The 26,521-nt window shown below is 41.0% G+C and overlaps 1 long non-coding RNA gene across 1 annotated transcript in view; it reads right to left on the bottom strand.

Annotated features, from left to right (window-relative positions):
• Positions 1-900: 900 nt before the first annotated feature.
• The window catches only part of LOC139080932 (uncharacterized), a 42,761-nt gene continuing 17,140 nt past the window's right edge, over positions 901-26,521 (bottom strand). Inside the window, exon 2 of the long non-coding RNA XR_011535802.1 lies at positions 901-1,815. This is a non-coding gene — a long non-coding RNA (uncharacterized lncRNA). The remainder of the gene's footprint in view (positions 1,816-26,521) is intronic.

Raw genomic sequence — 26,521 nt, 5'->3', positions numbered from 1 at the left:
CTGTAGTCAGGTTAAAATATAATTTATGTATATATTATATTATGATATTGTTAAAATAATATTATAATTTTTGTAATAATATTATAAAAATAAGTAAATAATGTAATTTTAGGTAGGGTAAAGTGCTCCAAGGACAATGAAGCAGGGTAATGGTATAGAGAGAAACTGAGATGACAAGGGTGAGAGCAGTTGACAAGGGGTGGTCTAGGAAGGCCTTTCTGTGAATCAATGTCTGTTAAAGACTTGAATTGTAAGAAGGAGGGAGGCAGCCATGGAAAGACCTGGAAGGAGAGCATTCTAGGGAGAAGGACCATAAAACCTAAGTCTGAAAAAAGTAAGTGAAGGCGGCAGGGTAAGACCTGGGTGGTGCCCCAACCTGTGATGTATCATGTAAGGCATAATAAGGGCTTTACTATACATGCTACTGGAAATTACTGGAGGGTTGTTGGCAGGAGAATGACATAATTCTACCTGCACTTCGTTATGAACCTTGGTCAGCTTTTGCCAGTAACATCTTTCCCACTCCAACTTTAATAAAGGATCAGTTTTGTTCCAAGGGTCCAGATGTCTGTCATAACAGATTTTCCATGGGGTTAGAGTCTTGCTTTGGTTATTCTTGGTGTGCAAAGCGAGGTAATTCTTGAGTGTAGCCTTAGAGAGAGGAATTACAGTGTATGATTATATCATGATTTTTTCCTATTTGTAACGTCCACTGAAAGCAACCAGTTAAAGGGTGACATGAGTGACAGGGAACTGTCCTAGTGGTAATTTGCATCTGATAAAGGCAGCAGAAGCACACCTGGCAGTGTCAAGATGTCCATCACCTTGGATGTGTTCATTAACTAGATGGGGAGAATCCTCTTACAATGTATATATGTATCAAATCATCACAATGTACACTTTAGGTATCTTACAATTTTATTTGTCAATTATACCTCAAAAAAGCTGGAGGAATACAAAGATATCCATCACCTGCTTGCTCAATGACATGAAAGGGAGAGAGGTGGACCACCAGGAAAGGAGTTAAACATGACATTGAATTCAACTTGAGATTGTATCTGAATTCCCGTGAGGTCTAATCAATTCCAAAAGAGATCCCTGAGAAGCCCAGACCAGGTAGCAAGTGTTTCTTAAGAAGCTGACCTCTCACAGAAAGGCACTATAAACCAGTGGAGTAGAAATTAGACTTGTGGGCTTTTGGTATTTGGAATATGTCAGAACATTTGTAAGCATCCCCTTTTCCCAACCTGGTTCTGTTTTATTCATTTTGCATAAAAGTTTGCCTCTCACTTTGGATTTAAATCTATTGATGGGAAAGTATGCCTCAGAGCTGGCTTCTGGCAATATTGTATGGCTTTTACAAGGCAAACCTCATAGTCATTGTAGTAAAATTTCTACAGGAAAATTACTGGACCCAGAAATTATGGAATGGCCCTAGAAATAGCAACAGAATGCAGAGGAGGCATACGACCTCCGTAAGTTCAGCCTGAGAATGCTGATGATGCTTCCAAGCTCAATGTTCTGATTCTCTACACAAAGCAAAAGGGGATTCTTCTGGAACTAGGCTCAGCGATGGATGTGTGCTTAATGGTGGGATTATTCAGTTAAGTTACGAACAGGGAATGCAGTGGGTGGGGGAAATGCTGGAGGGGCAATCTTCCAGAGATTGCACAAGATCTCTTTCTCTGTGCATCTTGAAAGATGATGGTGGCTGTTAACTTACTGTTTCTTGGTATGTTTCAGTGCTCAACTCCGACAGTTCTTAAGGTTTACCAGTCTGATCAGTTCACTTCCAAGAGTTATTTTTATTCTTTCCTGGAATAGAGAAAGCACATTTCTTCAGTTCTATTAATTCTGTTAATAGTCCTGAAAAATGAGCTTTCCAAATGCACTGCTAGGCTGGCAAGAAAGAAAGAAATCTACCAAGGCCAAGGGGAAGGAGAAGTGGGAATTCCAGGAACTGAGGAGGTCTCAATCTGGCTTTCACCCTGAGGGTGTCTGATGAGCCCCAAGTTGTTTTAGAGGCTGCCTGAGGCCCAGGGAGCAGAAAATAAAGCCTAGGGAATGCTAAGGTGGAGACCTTAATATGAGAACCCTCCATAAGTTAGAATCCTGAAGAGCTTCACCCTTAGAGTTAGAGTGAACAAGAAATCAACCCATAATGCAGAGGAGACAGCTCAGAAACTTCCCTGCCCTCACCTTTTCCCCAGAAGGAAAGGGTGTGGGGAACTAGGCATATTGATACCATAGAATTCTGTACAGCAGAGGAAATGAATACAATACAGCTATATGCACCAACCTGGGTAAATCTCAAATACATAACACTGATCAAAAAATAGCAAGTCACACAAAAGAAAGCAAGTCACAGAAGAACACATGTAGTATGATTCCATTCATGTAGAGTTGTATAACACCAGTCATATTGGATTAAAGACCCACCCTCTCCAGTATGACGTCATCTTAATTAATTACAACAACTATGTTTCCAAATAAGGGCACATTTGATGTACTGGAAGTTAGGGCTTCAATATATCTTTTCAGGGGGGTATAATTCAACTCATAACAGCATAGGATAGTCCCCCACAACAAAAGATTATCTAATCCAAAATTTCAATAGTGCTGCTGCTGAGAAACCCTGGAGTAAGGTGAAAAAGAAAGTGAGGGAATGATTAACATATAATTCTGAATACCTTTTGTGGGCAGGGGAGTACAAAAATATGAGACTAGGAGGGGCACATGGGACGCTTCCAAGATCCTGGAATGTTCTCCATCTTCAGCTTGGGTGTAGGTCAGACGTGCATTTTATTATCCTCAAATATACTTATACATTGCATGTACTTTTTGCTTGTATAGTTAAATTTTTTCAAAATAAAATTTAAAAAGTTAGGATACAGATAAGTTATAAGTGTAAGAAAGCAGGCATAGAAGAAGTTCAGCCTTTTCTGATGCATGCATTCACTTATTCATTCATTTAAAATTCACATGAGGTGAATGTGTTACTTTGGGTCTTAGCCAGGAGCAATGGTGAAAAATAGACCATGTAGTTTGCCAGGTGTGAGCTACCCAAGGGCTCCTTCTTATAACTATACCACATGTGTTGAGGGTTCCCTAGTTGTTGAGGTTCCCTGATTCTGCCAGATTCCTGCTCTGTTCAGCAGCTCTCATTCCTCATTCCGCATTCTCATGTTCTCTCTCATTCCTGAGAGAGAGGAGAGCTACAGACACATACATAGCTTTCACTGGTGGTTGGATCTCCTCTCATAGACCCTGAAACTGCATTGTACAAAGAATAAGAGCATGAGATCTGGAGGCAGACTGCCTCAGTTTGCATCTTGACTCTGCCACTTGTAGAGTAGTCAAGTTAATCTCTCTGGGCCTCTGTTTTTGCTATTGCAAAATGAGGATATTAATAGTACTTAATTATAGGATTGTTCTGAAGAATAAATGATGTCTTTTGTATGAAATTTTATAAGAGTGGTGGCATGTATTAAACATTTAAAAGTGTTGGCTATCATCATCATCGTCACTATTATTATCCCTGTCTTATCTCCTTCTTTGGTGAGGTTACTTGGACAATGTCTGAATCTGTCTTTTCAACAAAAGATCCCCAGGGAAATCCTATGCAATTTAAAATTTCAGAAGTGCTGCTTTAGAACACTAACTTAAAATTGGCTGCACATTGGAATCACCTGGGAAGGTTAAAAAATGCCAAGGCTTGGGTCCACCTGCAGAGATGCTGTTGTAATTGGGTTGGGCTATGGTCTGAGCATTGGGAGTTATAAAAGCTCCCCAGGTGATGCCATTTTGAAGTTAAGTTTGAGAACCACCACTTGAAACAGCCCACTTTTCTCACCAAAGAGTCCTCGTTGGTCAGTGTGGGCATTGTTTAGAGGATTGTTCCAGTGTGTGTTTGATATCTAATCCCACAGTCCAGATCCATTCACCTTAAACTGAGAAAGACTAGGGGTATTGTGTGGACCTTGGTCAGCAGAGCAGCAGCTGATCATGATGTCACAGCTGGGGCTATGTTCTTGCAAAAGGCTTGGGCTAGTAAACAATGCCTGCATTTTTTCCCTTAAAGGCCACTATAGGTACCCCACCTGCCACCACCACCACCATCACCTTCTCCCTGGTTGGCACAGCCTTCGATAGAAAAAAAGAGTTTCAAATGAATTTTTTCTGTTCCCTTGTATCATTTTCTCAGAACACAAAATTGATAAAATGCTCTGATTTGGAGACAACCCTATATTTCAGTTTTGAAATCTGCACAGAAATAGATAACTTTACTGGCAATTTTTTTCCATCTCATGAACGATCCTAATAATGCTAGAAGACATCACTTCCGTTAATTTCAAGCTCTACCCCAATCCTATCACATGCTTAATAAACAATGAAAGATTAAACCTGGGTCACTCAGGTCTGCTTGGTAAAAGTGAAAAACGTACAAGAAGATTGCCCTTGGTGTTTAAAACTTGGCCTGCATTTGTTCTTATGTTGCATTGTCCTGTGTTCATTTTGTTCACTGTAAGCCAGCAAAGCCTAGAGCAGTGGTTCATCTGTGGACCATATCCCCTGGGAACTTGAAGAATGCAAATTCCAGTCTCACCCCAGTAGTTTAACAAGCTTCCCAGGTGATTCTCATGAATACTCAAGTTAGAGAAATGCTGGCCTGTATGTTTAAAGCTTAACTCAGAGTAAGGGAGGAAGAACTATTCCTCTACCCTGTAGGTTCTTCTGGCTGGCCTAAGAATTAAATTGATATGAGATAGAATAACAGGAGAAAATCAAACAAAGTTTAGTAACATGTATATATGGGAGAAATCCAGGAAAACTGAGTAACTCCCCCAAATGCTTGAAGCCACCACCTTAAATACCATCTTCAGCTAAAGACAAAAGAAGATGTTGGGGGTAGTGGTTTGAGGCTTCAAATGGGAGGAAGGCAATTCACATGGAGATGGAAAAACAGATGTTTGGTAAACAAATGATGACCATGTCTTGTAAAGACAATGAGAGATGGAGAGCATTTTGATTAAATGGCCCTTGCTAGGCTCCTCCCTATCACACCTAGTTTATATTATACTATAGTTATCTTATAGTATTACCTCCTTCCTGGAACAGGCCTTCTATCTTAAATTCTTCTAGGCAGTTAAGGGAAAGATCAAAGATTTTTCCTGAGTCTTTCATTTTTAAAAAATCATCAAGCCAAAGAGACATATTTTTGGACCGCAAATTCTGATCCTCTACATTGGGAAACAAACAGACCAGTTTCTGTCACCTTCTGTCTGGTTGACTTTGGGTAAGTTTTTCAACCTCTGTGAGCCTCAGTTTCCTCATCTGTAATGTAGTAATAATAATAACAGTACCTAATCTGTGGAGTTGCTGTGAATTTTACATGTGATAATGCAAACAAAGTAATTTGCAGGCCTAATAAATGTTAATCATCATTACTTGCTATTATTCATTTACATACTTAGGTATTATGTATCATTTATGTATTTATAAACAATTTTCTATTGATAACATTCCATATGTCAGTGGTACTGTCTCAGGTAACGTAGATGCAAAGTGGGACAAAGCCCCACACTCACCCCTGCTGGGTTCTTGATCTAAAGGAAGAGTCAGGACAAGCAGGGAGCTCCTAACTGGAGTAAATAAGAGCTTGGATGGCCTTCTCTTCAGGGAAGGGGGGAAAGTGAATAAAGGGTCTGGCTATGTGGTAAACCTGGTGGTGAAGAACATGAAGGGGAGCAGAGTGTGCTACCCCAAAATGTGCCTCTTGGCCATAACTATTGTCTTGAGCTGATTATTTTGAGGAAACAGCAGACACAGGAGAATGGAGAAGGCAGGACTAAAATCTACATAAAGACCTTACCTTTGTTTACTGTGCTTTGCCTGGTCACCTCCCATAACTGGCTCACACTGCCCAACATCTTTTTTTTTTAGCTGGAGATGGTATTTAAAGTGGTGGCTTGGGCCATTTCAGGGAGTTACTCAGTTTTACTGGGTCTCTACCATGTATACAGGAGACATGCATGTTATTAAACTTCTGTTTTTTTCCTCCTGTTAATCTGTCTTTTATTAGAGGGAGTCTCAGCCAAGAACCTAGAAAGGTAGAGGGAAAATTATTTTTCCTTCCATACAAACATAACTTAGAGTCTGAGTCTGGAAGCAGAAACTCCAATCCCAGGTCAGCCCCACCTGGCTGTGAGGCTGAAGAACACTTCATTTATCTCTGGGTATGGAGTTCTTGACTACAAAATGAGGGAGGTGGTCCAAGATCATTTCTGACAGTCATCCTGCTACAGATACCTAAGTTTTAAGATTCAAAACAAAGGAACCCAGATGTTGTAACTTGTTAAAAGAACACTCCAAAAAAGACAAGTTTATAGATCAAGAATATTAAAATGAACATGCAAGTAGGAACTGTAGTGTAATAAAGAATTTGGCCTTTGTTCCCACAGTTCCTGGGAGGGAACTTTTAAACTCTTGGAATTTCCCAAGTGATAGGAGTGTCTCTGTTATTCATAGTAGGTCTTTGGACCATACCTGGGTTTATGCTAAGGCGATGGCTCAGGATGGGGGCCAAACACGTGATCAGACCAACCATGTGATGAGAGGGTTGGGGCTTTGAGCCAGGTGATATCAGCCTGACTTCCAGGAAGGGGAGGGGGGATGGATATTGAATTCAATCATGGAGTCAATGATCCAATCAATCATGCCTATATAATGAGACCCCAGTAAAAACGCTGGACACCAGGCTCTGGTGAGCTTCCTGGTTGGTGAACACATACGTGTCCTGAGAGGATGACATGCCCTGATTCCACGGGGAAAAGACACAGTAGATCTGCATTTGAGGCCCTCCCAGACCCTATCCTATGTGTCTCTTCATTTGACTGGTCCTCACTTGTATCCTTTATAAGAAAACTGTAACCATGAGTGTAAAGGCTTCTTGAGTTCTATGAGTCATGCTAATGAATTACCAAATGTGAAAGGGTAGTGGGAATCCCTAAATTTGTAGCCAGTTTGTCAGAAGTGCAGGTGGCTTAAGGACTACCAAACTTGTGGCTGGCATCTGAAGTGAGGGCAATCTTGTTGGGGAGTGTGCCCTTAACCTATGGAGTCTGCACTAACTCTAGGTGGTTAGCATCAGAATGGTATTGCAGAACTGTAGAGACAAAACCAGCTTCTTCTCTCTTCCAGTCTGGGAGGGAAGTTGATGAAACCTTCACAGGACAGAATTAGCATGTCTATAGGCAAGAATTGTTTTGCTATCAGTTATCTACAGTTTACAGAATTGTAAAGAATGAGATAATGGGGAAGGATGAGCTATAGACAATGAATAGCTTCCCATTGAGGCACTAATTTTTCTTTACACACTCTCTTTACACAAAGAAGAAATGGAACTGGAGATATCATTAAATCCATTCTCCTGCATCTAGGAAAGTCTACCTGAAACTATCCCTAGCTGACCAATAAACAATGGTCAAGTCCAAAATTTTAATCATCAGAGAAGATGAACTCCACCTCCACTGGCACCATATCCCAACATCACAAACCTCCCAACTAGGAAATTCTTTCAGATGTGTAACTCAGCACAACTTTGTGCACCCTGTGGACATTAATAATCATGAATTTAGTAAATAAATAACCAAAACACTCCTTCTCAGTCCCTCAAGGCTGGTCTGTCCTCCATATAAAAGATAAGTATCTCATCCACAAAATAACTTTCCTTCATCTTCCCTGTCTCTCCTGCCTCTCTTCAGCACACACACACACATATACATACTCTACTTTCTGCATTGGGGGTTTGGTATTTCCCTTTATGATCCCAATAGTTTCTCTTGTTATGCAGTCAGCTGCTTTTTTGTATGTGAAACCAGAAGTTCCTGTCACACAAGTCACATCGTGGCTATCCAAAGTCAACATCTTCCATGTGACTCCAAATCCTGTGCTAACATGACCTACTAGGGATCCAAATATCTACAAAGAAAGAGGTATTTGGGTATAAGTCCTCAGAGTCATGTGTAAGTCATTCTTTAAAGTTAAAAAAAGTACCCAGAAGTTATCCTCAGAACAGTGGCTTTCAGAGTGTGGTCCCTGGCCTATCAGCATCTTCTGGGAACTTGTAGAGATAATAAATTCTCAGGCCCCATCCCAGACCTGCAGAACCAGAAACACTGGGGGTGTGTTTTAACAGGCCTTCCAGGGGATTCTGATGCACACTGAAGTGTGAGAACCACTTGTATAGATTTTCAATTTTACTGGAATTCAAAACACTGTCTGGAAAAGCCAATGTGAATAGTGAAATGCAATTGCTTCTTGTCTCTTTTTCTGGCCATGACCTGGCTACACAGCTTTATAGGCAGAATCTCCTGAGCTTTTAGGCTGAACATAGCAGAGTCATTCTACTCCTTAGTTTAGAAATCTCTTTACCTTAGGACAGACTGTGCCTTGTGTAGGAAAAGAATCATATAGAACAAATGGGAAGTTTAGAGATATCAATTTTCATTCTAACTCACATTTTTATTGACTCCATATCTCCATCTGTATGTGGAAAGAGCTTCCAGTGGGCTCAGCTGGGCCAAATCACCAGTGTCTCCCAGATGTTTTAAATGTTTGCTTCCAGATTGCTTGGCCCAAGAAAATCTGGGGCAACAAGCTTTCATCCCGCTGTTTGCCTACCTCTAGCCACAGTTCTGAGGCCCCTGTTACATGCTGTTCCTTGCTATTAACATCCCACTCTCCTCGTTGGTGTGACTCATCTTCTGGCACTCATCCCTTTCAGAAAGAGGATGGACTTTTAATCATAGTATGAAGCATACGATTCTCTCTTATGACATTTAAATTTCTTTTCCAAATCTCCCTGAAGATTGCTGCCAGGGGTGGTAACTCCTCTCAGATTGCTCATCTTGAAACAAAGTGCCCTCTGAAAGGGGATGGAAAGGATATTTTAACTTGGAAAATGTCTTCCACTACTGTGGAATCTGGAAATGAATGCAGGCGGGTATCTTCAAAACGAGTTTATGTAATTATGCACATCTGATGAAAATGACAGTCTGCAGGTGGCACACCGCTTTGGAGGTGTGATCAGAAACACTAGCCCCCTCAGGAGATAAGATAGAGGCAGTTAGTACTTAAATTAGTTTATCTTTAATTTGCATTTGGTGTTGGTGTAACGTTTGCCCACCAGGAGGTAGAGAGTTGATGTGTTGAGCCACTATTTTGCATAAGAGCTACTTTCTCTTCAGCACATCTGTAGAACTGGCATGCCCGTGAACTCTGTATAGTTCACACAAGAGACGGATACATGGTTGAGGTCTTAGCTGTGGGAGGGGGCAATTTAGATTTGGAATACTATGTTCCCAGTAATGATTCATCTACAAACAGTCTCCTTTGCACTTGCAAACACTTCACCATGTTGTATGAGTCCTTAGATTGAACATAAGAAACATTCTGCATGCCTGCATACGTTTTTGACTATTTTTGTTAGGATCTTTTGGCACAAAAGTCAGTTTCCCATCACTAAATAAAATACCACTTGGGTCAGTGGTTTCAAACTTAGTTGAACATTAGCATCAGTGGAGACTCTAAAAGATCCCAATGCCCAGGTTGCACCCCAGACCAATTACATTAGACTGTCTTGGTATTTTTAAAGTCTCCAAAGATTCTAATATGCAGCAAATTTTGAGAACCACTGGCTTAGGCAATTTACATGGCTGTTGGTTGGGTGGTTGAGAAGGGTCTTATGGCCTTGTAACCATGGGCCTACTAGGACCAGTTCAACTGACCCCATCTTATCAACAGAGTAATTAAGAGTTGTCTTTCAGGAACTAAGAGTCCCCTCTTTTCCAGTTCAGGCCAGTTGAGACCACCAACCCATCAGCTGAGTCTGCATAAATGCCCAATAAGTGACCCTTTTGACACCAAAGGGCTGAAAACTCCACCCTCAGATCATACTAACGCCACCATTTTGTGAACATGCCTCCTATGAAGAGGCATGAAGCTTGACTACGCTTGCGCAGATCATCAATTACCTCACTTCTTCTTACCTCCAATCATCTATCTCCACACTTCAGATCACCCTACCCTTCATCCCATGAATTTTGCCCCAAGCCCTGGATCAGGAGACAGATCTGAGATCACATGCCTCCTGTCTCCTTACAGATCAATCAATCTAGCAATAAAGCTGTTTTCTTTTCCCAAAAACTGATGCTGTAATAATTGGCTTTTTTCTGGTGAGGAGATTGTTCCTGAGGTAACACCTGTGCCAATCTTCCTCCACTTTATATGTGGCATGCTGCCACAGCTTGGCTTGATGAGCAGTGTGTAGGACCGCACCCAGGATCTGAACCTGCGATCCATGGGCTGCCAAAGTGGAGCATGCAAACTTAACCACTATGCCAAAGGACTGGCCCCAATAATTGGCTTTTTTATGTGCATTGGGTATAAGAACCCCATTTACGTGGTACCAGGCTCAGGGTAGACAAATCCATTTCATAGGGAAAGGACATTGTGCTGTGCACTGGTAATGAGGCTAAGTGTAAAAGGTTTGCCAGCCTTAAAAACGGATGAAGTAATCAGCAATTTTGGAGAAACTAGACGGGACTCTCCCCCCTACAACCTGTAAAATTTTCTCCTACCTATTAAAACATTCAATCTTGAATCCTGCTAAATAGCTGTGTGCCAAAACACAGCTGATATCCTTGTTGAAGATAAGGGAGGAAGGATGCCTAAGCTAGTGCTTTTCAATCTTGACTACGAGCTAGAAGCACTTGGGGAGCTTTAAAAATTCCCATGAGCTGGCCACAACCCAGAAAAATCAAATCAGGATCTTTGAATGTCAGGTATCATGATATTTAAAAGCTCCCCCAGGTAATTCTAACTTGCAGGCAAGGTTGAGAGCCAGTGGCCTAAAACAGTGGTCCTCAAATTTTGTTGCTGTAGGAGAGGAAAAATAATTCCCCCCTATCCTTCTGAGTTCTTAGCTGAGACTCCTGTAATCAAAGACAGATTAACAAGAGAAACACAAACAGAAGTTTATTAACATGTATACCTCATGTATACACGGGAAATACTGAAGAAAAATGAGTAACTCCTCAAGATGGCCTCCAGATGGCCTTAAATACCATCTTCAGCTAAAGACAAAAGAAAGAAAAGCTGGAGGAGGGGGGAAAGGCCAGTTATGGGAGGTGACCAGGAAAATCCCAGTAAACAAGGGGAAGGTTGTTATGTAGGTTTAAGTCCTGCCTCCTCCATTGATAAGAGTTTCTAGAGATTTAGAGTCATCCTCCTATTCCTGGTGCAAAGAGGGAGCCACCTTGTAAGATTTTCCTTATAAATGTAAATATCCCTTAAGAAAGGGTAACTTCTACTCAGTTTTTAGAGCTTCTCCTGTGTCTGCTGTTGCTCAAAATAATGAGCTCAAAATAGTCTTTATGCTGAAGAGGCACATTTGGAGGAGGTATATTCTCCTCCCCTTCACAGTGTGTTAGAATCCCTGGGGAGATTTTTAAAAAGTCCTTATACCCAGGCCACACTCCACACCAATGAAATAAGAATCTCCAGGAGGGAACCTAGGTGTCGACACTTTATAAGCTCCCCAGGGGAGTCCAAAGGGCAGACAAATTTGAAAACAAGTATCCTAAAAGATTCAGAGGGAAGTTAATGCGGGAAGGAGAGAGGATATAGGAAGGCATCACAGTTTCATCCACCTGGTCAATTTGCCCAAATCCTGCTCTTTTCAGTGAATAGAAATAGCTGGATCTCTAGCTAAATATTATGCCAGAACATAAAATATCCTGAGAACAAGCTGCGTTCTCTTCTTTGGGGATTGAGTGTGAAGATAACCCTCAATCAGAAAGGCCAGAGTCAGCACCTTCCCTCACCTGCCTTCAGGCTCTATTTTATAAATTCCTATTAAGCTGTACTCTTTATCCCGGAAGAATTGTTCTTAACCTTGGCTGCACATTAAAATCACGAGGGGAGATTTTAAATTCTCAATGCCAGGGCCATAGTCCAGACCATTTAAATCAGAGTCTAAAGCGGTGGGCGGATGGGATGGGGTGGTGTTAGTACTTTTTAAAATTGAAATTTGTATTCAGATACTTGTTGATTCTAGTGCAGTAGTTTTAATTTGCATTTCCCGAATGGCTAATGATGTGGAACATCTTTTCACGTGCTTGTTTGCCGTCTGTATATCCTCCTTCATGAAATATCTGTTTATATCTTTTGCCCATATTCTAATTATATTATTTGTATTTTTACTGTTGAGTTTGAGCATTGTCTAGATAGTCTAGATACTTTGTTAGATGGGAGTTTGCCAATATTTTCTCCCAGTCTGCAGCTCGTCTTATCTTCTGCACATGGGCTTTTACAGAGCGAAAGCTTTTAATTTTGATGAAGTCCAATTTATCCATTTAGTAAGATGTGGGACTTAGGTCTGGGTTGTTTTGTTTTGTTTTTGTCTATGGATGTCCAAGCATCAGTACTTTTCAACAGCTCTCGAAGGTGACTTCGATGTGCAGCCAAGGATGAGAACCAGTGGCCTGCTGATTGAAAGACACGCCTGTTAGAAATCTGAACGCTAAGGTCTTTCCATGAGCATCACAATCAGATTAAAAAAGAATGACAGAAATGTGTGCTTTTAGAACAGTGCTGTCCAATAGAAATATGTAATACATCTGTATAATAGATGTGTTATATATACATAATTTTAAATTTTCTAGTAACCCCACTAAAAAATGAAAAATGGGTGAAACTTTTAATATATTTTATTTAACTCAATATATCAAAAAATTATCGCTTCAACTTATAATCAAAATACAAATTATTGAGACATTTTGCATTCTTTTTTCTGGAATAAGTCTTCGAAATCCAGTGTGTGTTTTACATGTCCATCACATCTCAATTGGACTCACCACATTTCAAGTACTCAACAGCTACGTATGGCTAGTAGCTACCAAACTGAAAAATACAGTTTTAGACAAAGACCGTCTTGTTCTTTGCATGTTTGCTGACTGAATATTAAATTCCTGTACCGTTTCTACCTGGCACAAATGTAGGACTACTCATTTCAAATAATACAGGCTGTATTTAGAAAACCTTACTTCTGCTGACAGTGGGATGAAACAGTTCTCTTCTAGAAGAATGCACTCATGGTGGAATGTGCTGTCATAAATATTTATGTTGGACTGACAGTGATGGGCACACAGCCTTGAAACCATGGTGTCCTCTCCCCATGCTTTGATTCTTATCTTATTTTCCCTCAACTAAAGTTATTAAATTCACATGAGTTTGCACAGTGTTCTAAATTCATAAGGGCCTTGTTTATAGATAGAACTGTGCAGCAGTGAGGGTGGGACAAGGTAAATCTTACATGTCATCATTTAAACTGTCTAAGGAACAAAGAGCTGAGCAGGATGGATTTCCATTCTGCAAATGAAAGCACACTAGTTTACATAAATGTGCCCTTAGCCACACAGCGTGGACTAGGACGGAGTTTCTCATCCTCTGCACTGTTGACATTTTGGATTGTACCAATTTTTGTTGTGGGGAGCTGTCTTGTGCACTATAGGGTGTTTAGCATCATCTCTGGTCTCCAGTAGTCACATATTCAACAGATGTGACAACCCAAGATGTCTCCAGACGTGGCCAAATGTCTCATAGGGGTCAAAATTGCCTCCAGTTTAGAATCACTGGGATAGAATGAAATGAATTTCTGATTCATGTATGTTTTTTTTTAATTTTTATTTTTTGTCCTAATTTGACATTTTACATGACTAACTGCATGCAAACTGTTAAAAGATAAACTGAGGCATATTAAAAAATTTAAGAGTTTATTTGAGCAAAAATCTATTTGAATCAAACTGTATCCAGTGTAGCAGAGAGAAAAGAGTTCTGAGGAACTATACAAAATGAAAGACTTTTATAGGCAGAAGGCATAGTATAACAATGAAGTTATCCTAGGCAAAAAAGCAGGTCAGTTATTGCAAGGTTACTTTCTTCTAGGGGATGGCAAGGGTCTATCAGGCAGATTACCCAACTAGTGCTGATCAGGTGATTCCTGATTGACTGGTTTGAGATTCCATTTTTGGGAGACCTGAAACTGTAATTAAGTCTCATTTTGGTGATGTGGAGCTTAGCATAAGCTCCATTTTTGGGCCTATTGTCTTGTTTTGCTTTTTGTTTTTGTTTTTGAGAAAGATTAGCCCTGAGCTAACATCCGCCACCAATCCTCCTTTTTTTTGCTGAGGAAGATTGGCCTGAGCTAACGTCTGTGCCCATCTTCCTCTACTTTATATGTGGGACACCTGCCACAGCCTGGCTTGACATGTGGTGTGTAGGTCTGCACCCGGGATCCAAACTGGGCAGCCAAAGTGGAGCAATGCCAACTTAACCACTATAGCACCAGGCCGGCCCACCTGTTGTCTTGTTTTTTAACACTGCAATATTATGGAATATTTCACTCTCTAATTTGTTTTCATCTTTAGGGGGAAATTAGTTTCTAAAAGTGCCTGTGGCAGTCATTAATCATTGAGCAATGGCACCCTTGGTTTCTGGCCATGGTACTATTGACTCCTTGAGACACAGAAATAGGACAGATTCTCATCTAATCTTTAATGTAAGATTTATCTTCCGAATAGCCCTCTTTTCTCTGCTTGATGGACTCCTGTTCGTCCTTTAAGGCCAGCTCAACTGCCTCCTCGTTTGTGAAGTCTTTGCTAATTTCCCAAGAAAAATGACACCTTTCTCAGAGATCTCCTTGCTTTTTGCCAAAGCTCTGCTAAAAGTGTCTATTCATTATTCTAGTCATGCCTGCAGGATGACTGACTGAATGAATGATTACAGGAAACAGTAACAGGTAAAAGCTGTAGGTTGGGGCACAGTCAACTCTTATTAAACAAAGAAGCATGTTTCATGTACACACAGACAATGGACAGGTCAAAAGTAGCCAGTAAGTGGGTGCACACTTGGAACATGGCCAAGAAGCTCACCAAAAAAATTTAAAAATTAATAGAGGATTGACAACATCCATGAAGAAAACACCAAAGACCAGAGTAGTTATGAAAAAGGGTCATCAGTGCTGCTCACATGCTTAAGTAAACTGGAGTTAATGTTGCAAACTCATCTGATCCTGTGATCAGTGACTTTTGAGGTGTGTGAATAGACGTTCACAGTAAATCTCCTTTAAAGTCAAGAATCTGAATAAAAAAGTTACTGTGTAGATGCTGAAATACTCATTTACACAAAACATGATACTACTGTTACTGGATTGAAATTTTATAGTTTTATTTTATCTCACGGCACATCAGGGAGATGTCTAAACTCTCCAAGTGGGTCTGTCTAGCGAAGCTGAAATCTCTGGAAGAACCATAAATCACTTCACTTCTACCAGTGATAAAGAACAGGACCCCAAGCAAGCTAAATTTTGCTTTCCTAAGCACCAAAGTCAAATTCAATCTGCCTTTAAGAAGAAATACTTAATTCAGTGGTTCTCCAACTTTAAGGCACTTCAGAATTTCAGATGCTAACAAGCTTCCTGATTTCCTGGAGGATTCTGATTCAGGAGGCCTGAGTGGAGCTTAATAATCTGCTTTTTTAATAAGCCCTGAAAATGATTCTTATGTGGGTTGGCCTATAATCATTCTTGGAGAGATAATGATGAACTTTAATCCAATAGTTCCCAACTGGGCGTGACTTTGGGTCCCTGGTGACATTTGGCAATGTCTGGAGACAGTTTTGGTTGTGACAGCTCGGGAAGGGGGTGCCATTGGCTTCTAGTGGACAGAGACCAGGAACGCTGCTAAACATCTTATGTTGCACAGAACAGCTTCTCACAATAAAGAATGATCTGACCCAAAATGTCAATATTACCGTTATTGAGGAGCTTTGCACTAGCCCACCAGTTCTGAATCTTAGCTCACACTGGAATTACCTGGGGAGCTTTAAAAAATTATTATGCCTGTGTCTCTCCTCCAGAAAGTCTAATTAGTCTGATGTGTAGACTGGACATTTGGACCTTAAAAACTCCCAAGGTGATTTTTAATATGGAATCAGGGTTGAGAATCATGAATAAAGGCCAGTGGATCTCAAACTTGACCATGTATCAGAATCGCCAGGAGGATTTTCTAAAAAACAGGTGCAGGGCCCCATCCTTAGAGTGTCTGATTCAGCAGGTCTGGGCTGGGACCTGAGAATCTGCATTTCTCCAAGTTCCCAGCTGATGCTGATGCTGCTGGGTCAGAGAATACACTTTGAGGCCGTCTTGTGAGGCATTGAAAAGGAACTCTCAACTCTGGCTTCATTCTGATCTGCCATTTTAATTTTGGGGCTGCTAAGTTACAAATAGCACTGATGACACGAAGAAGAAAAGAAGCAGCTTCTGCTACCTTTACTAAGGAAGTGAAATGCTCAGTGTGACAGAGGGGAGACAATCCTAACAATTGCTCAGCATTCCTCCCCTCTTCTTCCAAAAGGGGAGTCTAAGACTTCTCATCCCAGGGCTGAATAGCAAAGCTGCTCCAGATTTTGTCATTTAATCTAGGTTGAACTTCGGCTCCCACTATCCCTGCCAAGGATGGACAGGTAGCTGGAGATAGTGAGAGACCACAGCACAGATGTGTGACTGGCTTGTGGGTGTCATCAGGGGCTGCCCAGGGAGAGAATGCATGGTTTTGCAACTACTGGTTTCAGACTAGACAGAGGGGTGAATATGGGGTGAGTGGAGAAGTACAAATATGTGGGTGAACAGCTTGTAGCGTGGGGCAAATCTATAACACTGACTGTGAGAAGCACTGTAGTGATACACTATAAGCCTGTGGGAGAAACAAGGATAGGCAAGATGCAGTTTCTGGAACTTATTTACATTAGTCTCCATGTGGCACTTCTTGTGACCAGCCTGAGAACACACAAACCATAGCTTTCAATTTCCCACTCTACTTGCATTTCTTGTTTACATGACTCTCAACTTGCAAGAGAGGGAGGATGGGTATGATCACAGCTTTTGGATCCAGTGTGCTTGAGTTTGAATCTTAGCCCTGCTGCTCACTACTTTTATAACCTTGGCCTAATCACGCCACCTCTATGTGCCTCAGTTGCCTCATCTATAAAGAGGGAACAATGATAGTACCTATTGCGTAGGCTTGTCATCATGATTAAATGAGATAATATATTTAAAGTGCTTAGAACAGTAGCTGGCACATGGTGAGTGCTCAAAGTATTAGCTCTTATTGTTATGTCATACCAATCAGAACTTTTATTGTGGAATACAGGCTTTATAACCAGAATCTTAGGAAATGAACAAAGTAAAAACAATCATCTTATTTAGAAAAAATACCAGGCAACAGCAGCAGAAGGAAGATTATTTTTAAGAATGGCTTCAATAAAGATTGCAAAGACGTCATTTACAAGAACTTTAGGAAATATGTTGGGTTCAAGTTAATTGTTCACATGCAGATATTAGCCCAGTCACCAATGAGCATGTTTATCTACAAATAGCCAGTTGACCCTGCCAAAATGAAGAAAAAGGATCAGGTCATTGAATGAAAACTAACTGAAATTAAATGACTTCTAGTGGCCGTGTAAATGCACATAAGCATAATCAACAACAGATACGTCACTTCATATTTTTCTTCAGAGAAACTTCTTAGAGCCTGTTTACATGGGTTTGAAGCTATTTTCCAAGAAGCCTAAACAGTAACTTCAAGTCCAACAAGAAAAAAGCTTTAATTTAATCCTGTTAGAGATGGTTGCCAAAAGGGCCAACAGAGAAGTTTCTGTAATGTGAACATTTTAGCATTGCTTTCAAATTAGTGCTAACACATTCTAAATGAGAAATTGAGAAACCTAAGAGCTAGCTGTCAGAAAAACTGTGATGGGGAAAAGAGTCATGAGACTGTCTTGCAGCAAAATTATGCTGCTGTACTTCTCTTTTTGCTCTGCCATGAAGGAATCAAGGGTGTTGGGAGGAAGAGGGAAGAATCTTTGACCCAAAGAAGAAGGGCGGAAAGTTCTTATCAAATCTAACTGTGTAAGCATATGAGCATGTGAATTTTCTGTTTGTGGTTCTAATGGGAAGAAGCAATTCATCATCTGAGAAGAGGCAAAAGAAAAAAAGTGTTTGGCCCTAAACTGGCTTCAGATTTTGAGTTTAGATCTTTAGATAAGGGTTTCTCAGCCTTGGCACTATTGACATTTGGGGCCGGAACATTCTTTGCTGTGGGGCAGTGCCATGCGCTGTGGGGTATTGAGCACCATCCCTGATCTCTACCCACTAGATGCCAGTAGATCCTGCCCTGACTCTCTGCAGTTGTGACATTGACAAATGTCCCCGGGGGGCAAAATCACCCCCTGTTGAGAACCACTGCTTTAGATGGTCTGATCCAAATTCCAAGATTGAAAGCAAGCCTTCTCAAATTATCTGTAAGGAAAACCAGTTTTGAAAAAATTTCCAATCCATTGTGAACTGATACATTTTGAAACCCAATAAAAATGAATTACTTAGAGTAGATTAACAAGGACATAAAATACAAACCATTTTTTTAATGGTTAGATTCGAATGAAATAAAATTACTCTGTAAAGTTGGCAAAACGGTTTCCAAATGCTTAGTCTCCATTTATGTACTTATCTCATGTGGACCAGTAATGAACAGTAGACTGGCCCAGTCCTCATTAGCACTAATTTGGAGGAAATTAGACTTGGAGAAAAAGTACATGAAATCAAATAATACTTGCACTATAGTAAGAAATTGTTCTTAAGTCTTTATATTTCTTATGTCATGTTCAACTTTTTGTCACCTTTAAATAATGATTTAGGTGAGCTTTAGTGGTTTTGTTGGTGACTTCTATTTAATTTTTAAAAGGAGTAAATGACTTTGGAAAAGCATGATAATTTATAGCTCTTATCCACGAGAAAGCTGGCCATGAAGACTTCAGCTGAGATATAGCATTTGCCTTGCAGATAGTGCACCATTTCATTGATTCATTAATTCAACATGTATTTGTTCAACAACCCACAGTATACTAGGCATTGGGCTGGGCTCTGGGGACCCAAAGATGAGTGAGGGAGAAATTCTACCTATGAGGGAGAGTAGTGGAATGCAGAAAACCTTCTTGGAGGAAGTGACACTCACTGGGACCCAAGGCTTGAATGACAATCCACAGGGTGAAGCAGAGGAGGGTGAGAGTACGTTTCAGGCAGGGAGACTGCATGTGAGACCATCAGCAGTTAGTCACAACCCTTCCAGGGAACTGAAAGTAAAACATGGCTGGAGCTAAGAGTGGAAGGGGAAGAGGCAAAAGATGATGCTGTAGAAATAACTTAGGGGTCTAATCACAAAGCCCTTGTCAGCCTTTGCTGTACCAGCTATGGTGCTAAGGATCAGTAGCACTAGCAACACCTGGGAGCTTTTTGGAAATGCAGATTCTAAGGCCCTGGATCTGCTGAATCAGAAACTGCCTTTTAACTAGAATCCCAGGACATCCATATGTTCAGTGGAGTATGAGAAGCACTGCTCTGAGGCATATGGAGGCTGAATTTTTTATTGGAGCCTTTATCCTGAGGGATATGTGTAACTATGGTAAGGGTTTTAGGCACTGAAGTTTGGCTAAACCAATATCCCCAGGCACTCTTGCCTGCTTTTGCCATAAGTACCAGGTGGATGAGTCTGTAGCTCAATATTGAATTTCCCAGACTCCCTAGCAGCTGGAGAAAGGGCAGAGCACCTCAGTGGAAATCTACTGGGGGGGGAGTATTTAAGAAAGCTACTGCTTTCCTGATTAAAATACCAGGTGTGGCTGGCAGATCCCTTTGCCATTTCTGTCTGCCTTTAATGGAGATATGATCCCTGGAGATGTGGCAGCCGTCTTGATTATGGGAGAAACGCCAGTGCTAGCCTTGACTTGTTGGACTGCAGAACATAAGCCAAGAAGATACTTCCTCCAGACACTGGTGGTTTTTTTGTTACTTGCAACTGAAAGCACTCCTGTGACTAGCTCAGAATGGCAAATCATTAATATATCAGTATTATGTTTATACATACACTAAATCCAAAACAATATTTGCTTAAACAAGAGCTACATTTACTGCCCTCTCACATGGATAAAAATTCATCAATATGCAGTCGAGGCTAGAATGGCAATTAGCACAAAACACCAAGAATTCTGTTTGCTGTCTTTGCCATTCTCATTGCTTGACTTCTTCATGATAGCTGTTGAGATTCTACCCATCACATCTGCACTCCTGGTCAATAGGCCACTTCCTAATTTTAAGGAGCCTTCCTTGAAATCCCATACCACACTTCTACATACAGCTCATTGGCGAAGACTCATTACATATTTACACCTTGCTGTGAAGGAGGCTAGGTAATGTATAGCCATGGTAGTATTTTTTTTTCTGGGTTGCCATGTACTAAACTAAAAACCGGAACACTATGACAAAGTAAGTGGGAGAGAATAGATATTTGATATCCGTATATTTCTGGAAGATTCTACTACAATCAGGTTTGTATTTCAGGAAGACCATTCTGATAGTAGTGAGGTGAGCAGGTTGTAGGGAAAGAAGGCTGGAAGTAGGCACATTATTGAACCAGGTTCATTTTCCCCTGCTGCCTGGAAAGCCAAACACCAAGACGACAAGATTGAAGCAGAGAGAGGATTTAATCACTGGGCAGCCAAGTGAGGAAGTGAGAGAATGAGTCTCAAAACTGCTTCCCAAAAATGGGGACTCAGGGATATTTATGAGGTAGGGGGCAAGGTGGTCTGAAATGTGGAGAAAGACAATTGGACGTGAAGAGAGGTGATGATCTGCGAAAGCATAGTGAGACTTTGTGCCTCTTCATAGGACACATGTTCACAAAATGGACGTGTTACCATGACCTGAGGGTGGAGTTTTTAGCCTCTTGATGACAAAAGGTTGCTTATGAGACATCTGCATGGGCCCAGTTGATGGGTTGGTGGTTTCAACTGGCCTGAAGTGGACAAGGGGTTCTAATTCCTGAAAAACAGCTCACACACCTGTTACCGTGGTGATCCAGGCTCCAGGGAGATGTTATCTATAGGAACCTAGTGGGAGTCAGATAGCATATTGCCTAAACAGCACAGGTAAAAATGGGTGGGTAAACAGCTAAAAGCTATAATCAGTAGCTGCAAAAAGGAAAAAAAAATTTAGTTCCTAGCTACTTAATCTTCAATGGCTAATTGTTTGCCAGTTTCAGATGGACCAATAATGAGGCAGTGGAATACACAAGGGCAGAGATTGGCAAACTACAGACCATACGCTAAATCTGGCTTACCACTTGTTTATGTAAATAAAGTTTTATTAAAACATAGTGAGGCCACACACTTAGATATTGTCTATGGCTGTGTCAAAGAGGGAAAATCATTTTTCCTCTACCCTTCTGAGATCTTTGCTGAGAACTCTGTAATCGAAGACAGATTAACAGGAGAAAAACAAATAGAAGTTTAATAACATGTATACCTCCTGTATACATGGGAGAGACCCAGGAAAACTTAGTAACTCCCCCAAATGGCCCAAGTCACCATTTTAAATACCATCTCCAGCTAAAGACAAAAAAAAGATGTTGCAGGGGGAGGGAGACAGTTATGGGAGGTGACCAGGAAAAGAAACAGGGGATACAAAGATCAGGTTTTTTATGTAGATTTAAGTGGTTGATAAGAGTTTCTAGAGATTTAGAGTCTTCCTCCTCTTCCAGGTACAGAGAGGGAGACACTTACAAATCGAGATTTCCTTTATAAATGTAAATCCCCTTTACAAAAGGGTAACTTATCTGCTTCCAGAGTTTCTCCTGTGTCTGCTGTTCCTCAAAAATAATCAGCTCAAAATAATGTTCATGCCAAAGAGACACACTTTGGGGTGTCATATTCTGTCCTCCTTTGGCTGCTTTCTCTCTATGACAGCAGAGTTCAGTAGTTTTGACAGAGACCATCTGGACTTGCAAACCCTAAAATATTTACTGTCTGACCCTTGACAGAAAAACTTTGCTGACTCCTGCTCTAGAGGAGCAGCAAATAGGATTGGAGGGAACAGACACTTTCAGGAGATATTGAAGGGGTAGAGAGGGTGGGCAATTGTTGGATCTAGGGAATTAGAGGTAGAGTGGAGCCCTGGCTGAGGTAGGCAGAATACTCCTGAAATTCTAAGCAGTGCCCTTATCATTGCCTAGCAAATGCAAGAGAACTTCACGTTTATCATTATTTATAGTCCATTCACTAAAGAACCAGAAAAAATAATTCAGGTCTTGAGATCATGGCTTTGATGAATAAAAAGTGATGGGGGACTAGTGTCTGTTTAAAAAGGGAAGAGAATGAACATGGAAACATGGAGTGTCTGCGACATGTCAGACCCTGTGCTAGAAGTGTATATGTGCTACTTGTTAATACCCAGTGTCAGTTCTTTTTAATTTTGGTTTTTGATGTTTGGTGGTTAAAAAACATTTTTAAAGCTCAGGGAAAAAATTATGTAACTAACATAAGTCACAATTTGTTCTTATTTTGTTTTGTATCTTTATTAAAACTTTTAATTATAAAAAATTTTAGGGATATCATAAGCTCACTTCAAAAAAATAGGAAAAGAGAAAAAAGTGGAAAAAGATCCATACTCTACCATTAGATACAATTGCTGTTAATTCAGTGTATTCTCTTTTCATTGCCCTCTCCCTGAAAGAATAAACAGTCTCTTTTAAATTGTATTTTCCATATAGTTATATATACTGCTTTTTTCACTTAAATATAGCATATATTTTTTGTCAGTATATGATCTTTGTATCATTTTGGGTTCTGTTAAAAAACAAAATTCAGAGTGACGTCAGCAACATGGCAGAGTGAGCAGTTGTCTTTGTCTCTCCTCCTTCGACTACAACTAAATGGACGTTCATTGATCAATGGAGGATACCCACACAGCACCTCAGGATGCCTGAGAGACCTGCACTGCTATACATCGGAAGGTGGATGGACTACCCCCAGGGAGGAAGTGGAGACAGATGAGAACTCTCTGGCCCCCAGACAGCACAGTACCCATGAACAACTCTCTCCTGGCTGAAGCGCCCATAGGGTGGGCCAATGCCACAGCCCTGAGGGTGGGCATGCATATTGGCACAACTGTGGAAACAGGTGACTACAGCCCTAAGCCCCCTGTGATTGCTCTTTGGACCAGTGGGAAAATCCACAGTCCCATTGCATCCCCAGGGAGTAACTCGAGCTCAGACTCTGTAGGGAGGCCCCACCCACCATACAAAAAGGCTGGGTAACCTAGAAGAAGACATGGCATGGCTAGACGAGCTAACCACTGGCTACATTAAGCACTCATAGCTTTGCTGTGGCCCCAAGGGAGCATGTGAGATCCAGCGGGAGTGCCTGAGTGGGCAGTGACAATCCAGAGCCCCAGTGTGATAGCTCCTTTGTCCAGTGGGTAAATCCATGGTCTCACAGTGGCCCCAGGGAGAGTCTTGGCTCAGCCCTAGTGGAGAGGCCTGGCCCAGCAAGCACAAAGGCTGGGCAACCTAGGAGCAGACATGGTGCAGCTGGGCAAGCTAACTGCTGGCTGCATTAAATGCCCATAGCTCTGCTGCAGCCCTGAGGGGACAAGTGAGATCCAGTGGGACCAGATGGCGGTGGAGCTGCAAATCTGGGTGAACCAGCTCCCTTCTGCCTTGAAAGCCTGTAACACCACTGCAGTCCCTAGGGAGGAAGTGTGTCTAGGTGGGTCTGTGGGAGCAGGCAGCAGCAACCCAAAGCCCCTGTGTGATTGGTCCCACAGTTGACAGGAGACCCCACAGGGCCACTGCAATCCCAAGGACTGTCCCAGGCTCAGTCAGAAACAGCTGACAGGGATCCTGGTAGGTGCAGATTACACAGCTCCTGCCCCCTCCCCTCTGTGGCAGCAAGTGGAAGCAGTAACCAAACTCTATCTCTATGCAGAGGCACAAGTCCACACCATCAAGCAGTATGAAAAAATATATTGAATCTCTAGAACAGAAGAGAAATGACAAGTACCCAGAGAACAATCCCAAAGACACAGAAGTCTATAACCTAAATGACAAAGAATTCAAAATAGCTTTCATTAAAAAACTCAGTGAGTTAAAAGAGAACACAGATAGACAACGAGTTCAGGTGCTACATCACAAAAGAGCTTGATACTGTAAAGAAGAACCAATCAGAAATGTTGGAGATGAAAAACACAATGGATGAGAGTAAGAAAACTCTGGACTCCCTGAACAGTAGGGCTGATAATATGGAGGACAAAATTAGCAGTCTGGAGGGTAGGAATATAGAAATGCTTCAGCTGGAGGAGGAGAGAGTACTAAGACTAAAAAGAAATGAAGAAACTCTCCAAGAAATATCTGACTCAATTAGGAAATGCAACATAAGGATTATAGGTATCCCAGAAGGAGAAGAGAAGGAGAATGGAGCAGAAAGCTTGTTCAAATAAATAATAGCTGAGAACTTCCCAAACCTGGGGAGGGAGCTGGAAATCCATGTGACAGAAGCCAATAGATCTTCAAACATTATCTATGTAAAAAGACTAAGTCCAAGGAATATAGTAGTAAAGCTGGCAAAAGTAAATGACAAGGAAAAAATATTAAGGGAAGCAAGGCAGAATAAAATAACCTACAAAGGAACCCCTATCAGGTTGTCAGCAGATTTCTCAGCAGAAAACTTACAGGCTAGGAGACAGTGGAATGATACATTCAAAATACCGAAAGACAAAACTTTCAGCCAAGAGTACTCTATCCAGCAAAAATATCCTTCAAATATGATGGAGAAATAAAAACTTTCCCAGATAAACAAAAGTTAAGGGAGTTCATTGCCACAAGGACCCAGCTACAAGAAATCCTTAGGAAGGCCCTCAGAGCTGAAAAAATAAAGGAAAGGAAAGGGGTTACAAAACTCTTAGCAAGGAAATAAGTAGAAAGACAAAATCAGAAAACTGCAGATCTCCACCAGAACAGGTGAGCAAATACTTAGGTATAACATTAAAGATAAAGGGAAGGAAAACACCAAGAATAAATATAATCTTGTCATTTTAACCACAAACTCAAAACCCAAGAAGAAAAAGATGCGACGATAACAACTTAGAAGGGGAAAAGGCAAGGGATGGAACCAGCTTAGTCTAAGGAAATAAGAGGCTATCAGAAAATGGACAATCTGGGGCCAGCCCCATGGCCAAGTGGTTAAGTTCATGCACCCCACCGTGGTGGCCAGGGCTTTCACCAGCTCAGATCCCAGGTGTGGACAAGGCACCGTTCATCAGGCCATGCTGAGGCAGTGTCCCACATAGCACAACTGGAGGCACTCACAACTAGAATATACAACTATCTACTGGGGGGCTTTGGGGAGAAGAAGGAAAAAAAGAGAAAATTGGCAACAGTTGTTAGCTTAGGTGCCAATCTTTTAAAAAAAATAAAATGGACTATCTCATCTATGAGATGTTTTATACAAACCACATGGTAACAACTAAGCAAGTAATTAGAACAGAGACATAAATTACAAATAAGGAGAAAACTAAGAAAACCAGCATAGAAAACTACCTAACTGAATTGGTAGTCTGAAATACACGGATCGAGAGACAAAGGAAATGCAGGGGAATCAGAAAATGAATGATAAAATGGCAGCATTCAGCCCCCACATTTCAATAATCACTCTAAATGTAAATGGATTGAATTCTCCAATCAAAAGACACAGAGTGGCAGGATGGATTAAAAAAAAAAAAGACCCAACAACATGCTGCCTCCAGGAAACACACCTCAGCCCCAAAGACAAACACAGACTCAGAGTGAAGGGATGGAAAATGATATTCCAAGCTAATAGTGAACTAAAGAAAGCAGATGTCACCATATTTGTATCAGACAAAGTAGACTTCAAGACAAAACAGGTAAAGAGAGTCAAAGATGGGCAGTATATAATGATGAAAGGGACACTCCACCCAGAAAACATAATACTTATAAAAATCTATGCACCCAACACAGGAGCACCAAAGTATGTAAAGCAACTATTAACAAAACTAAAAGGAGATATGAGCAACAATACAATAATAGTAGGGGACCTCAACACCCCCCTAACACCAATGGATAGATCACCCAGATGGAAAGTCAACAAGGAAATTGTAGAAGTAAATGAAAAACTAGACCAGATGGACTTAATAGATATACATAGAACACTGCATCCAAGACCAGCAGGTTACACATTCTTCTCAAGTGCACATGGGACATTCTCAAGGATAGGCCATATATGGGGAAACAAAGCAAGCCTCAATAAATTTAAGAGGATTGAAAGAATATCAAGCATCTTTTCTGACCATAATGCCATGAAACTAGAAATCAATTACAAGAAAAAAGCTGGGAAAGGGGCAAAGATGTGGAGATTAAATAACATGCTACTGAATGACCAATGGATCATTGAAGAAATCAAAGGAGAAATCAAATATTATCTGGAGACAAATGAAAATGAAAACACACCATACCAACTCATTTGGGATGCAGCCAAAGTGGTCTTAAGAGGGAAATTC

Source organism: Equus przewalskii, chromosome X (assembly GCF_037783145.1).
Source record: "Equus przewalskii isolate Varuska chromosome X, EquPr2, whole genome shotgun sequence".
NCBI classification, from domain to species: domain Eukaryota; kingdom Metazoa; phylum Chordata; class Mammalia; order Perissodactyla; family Equidae; genus Equus; species Equus przewalskii.
This window is presented reverse-complemented; position numbering and strand designations above follow the sequence as displayed.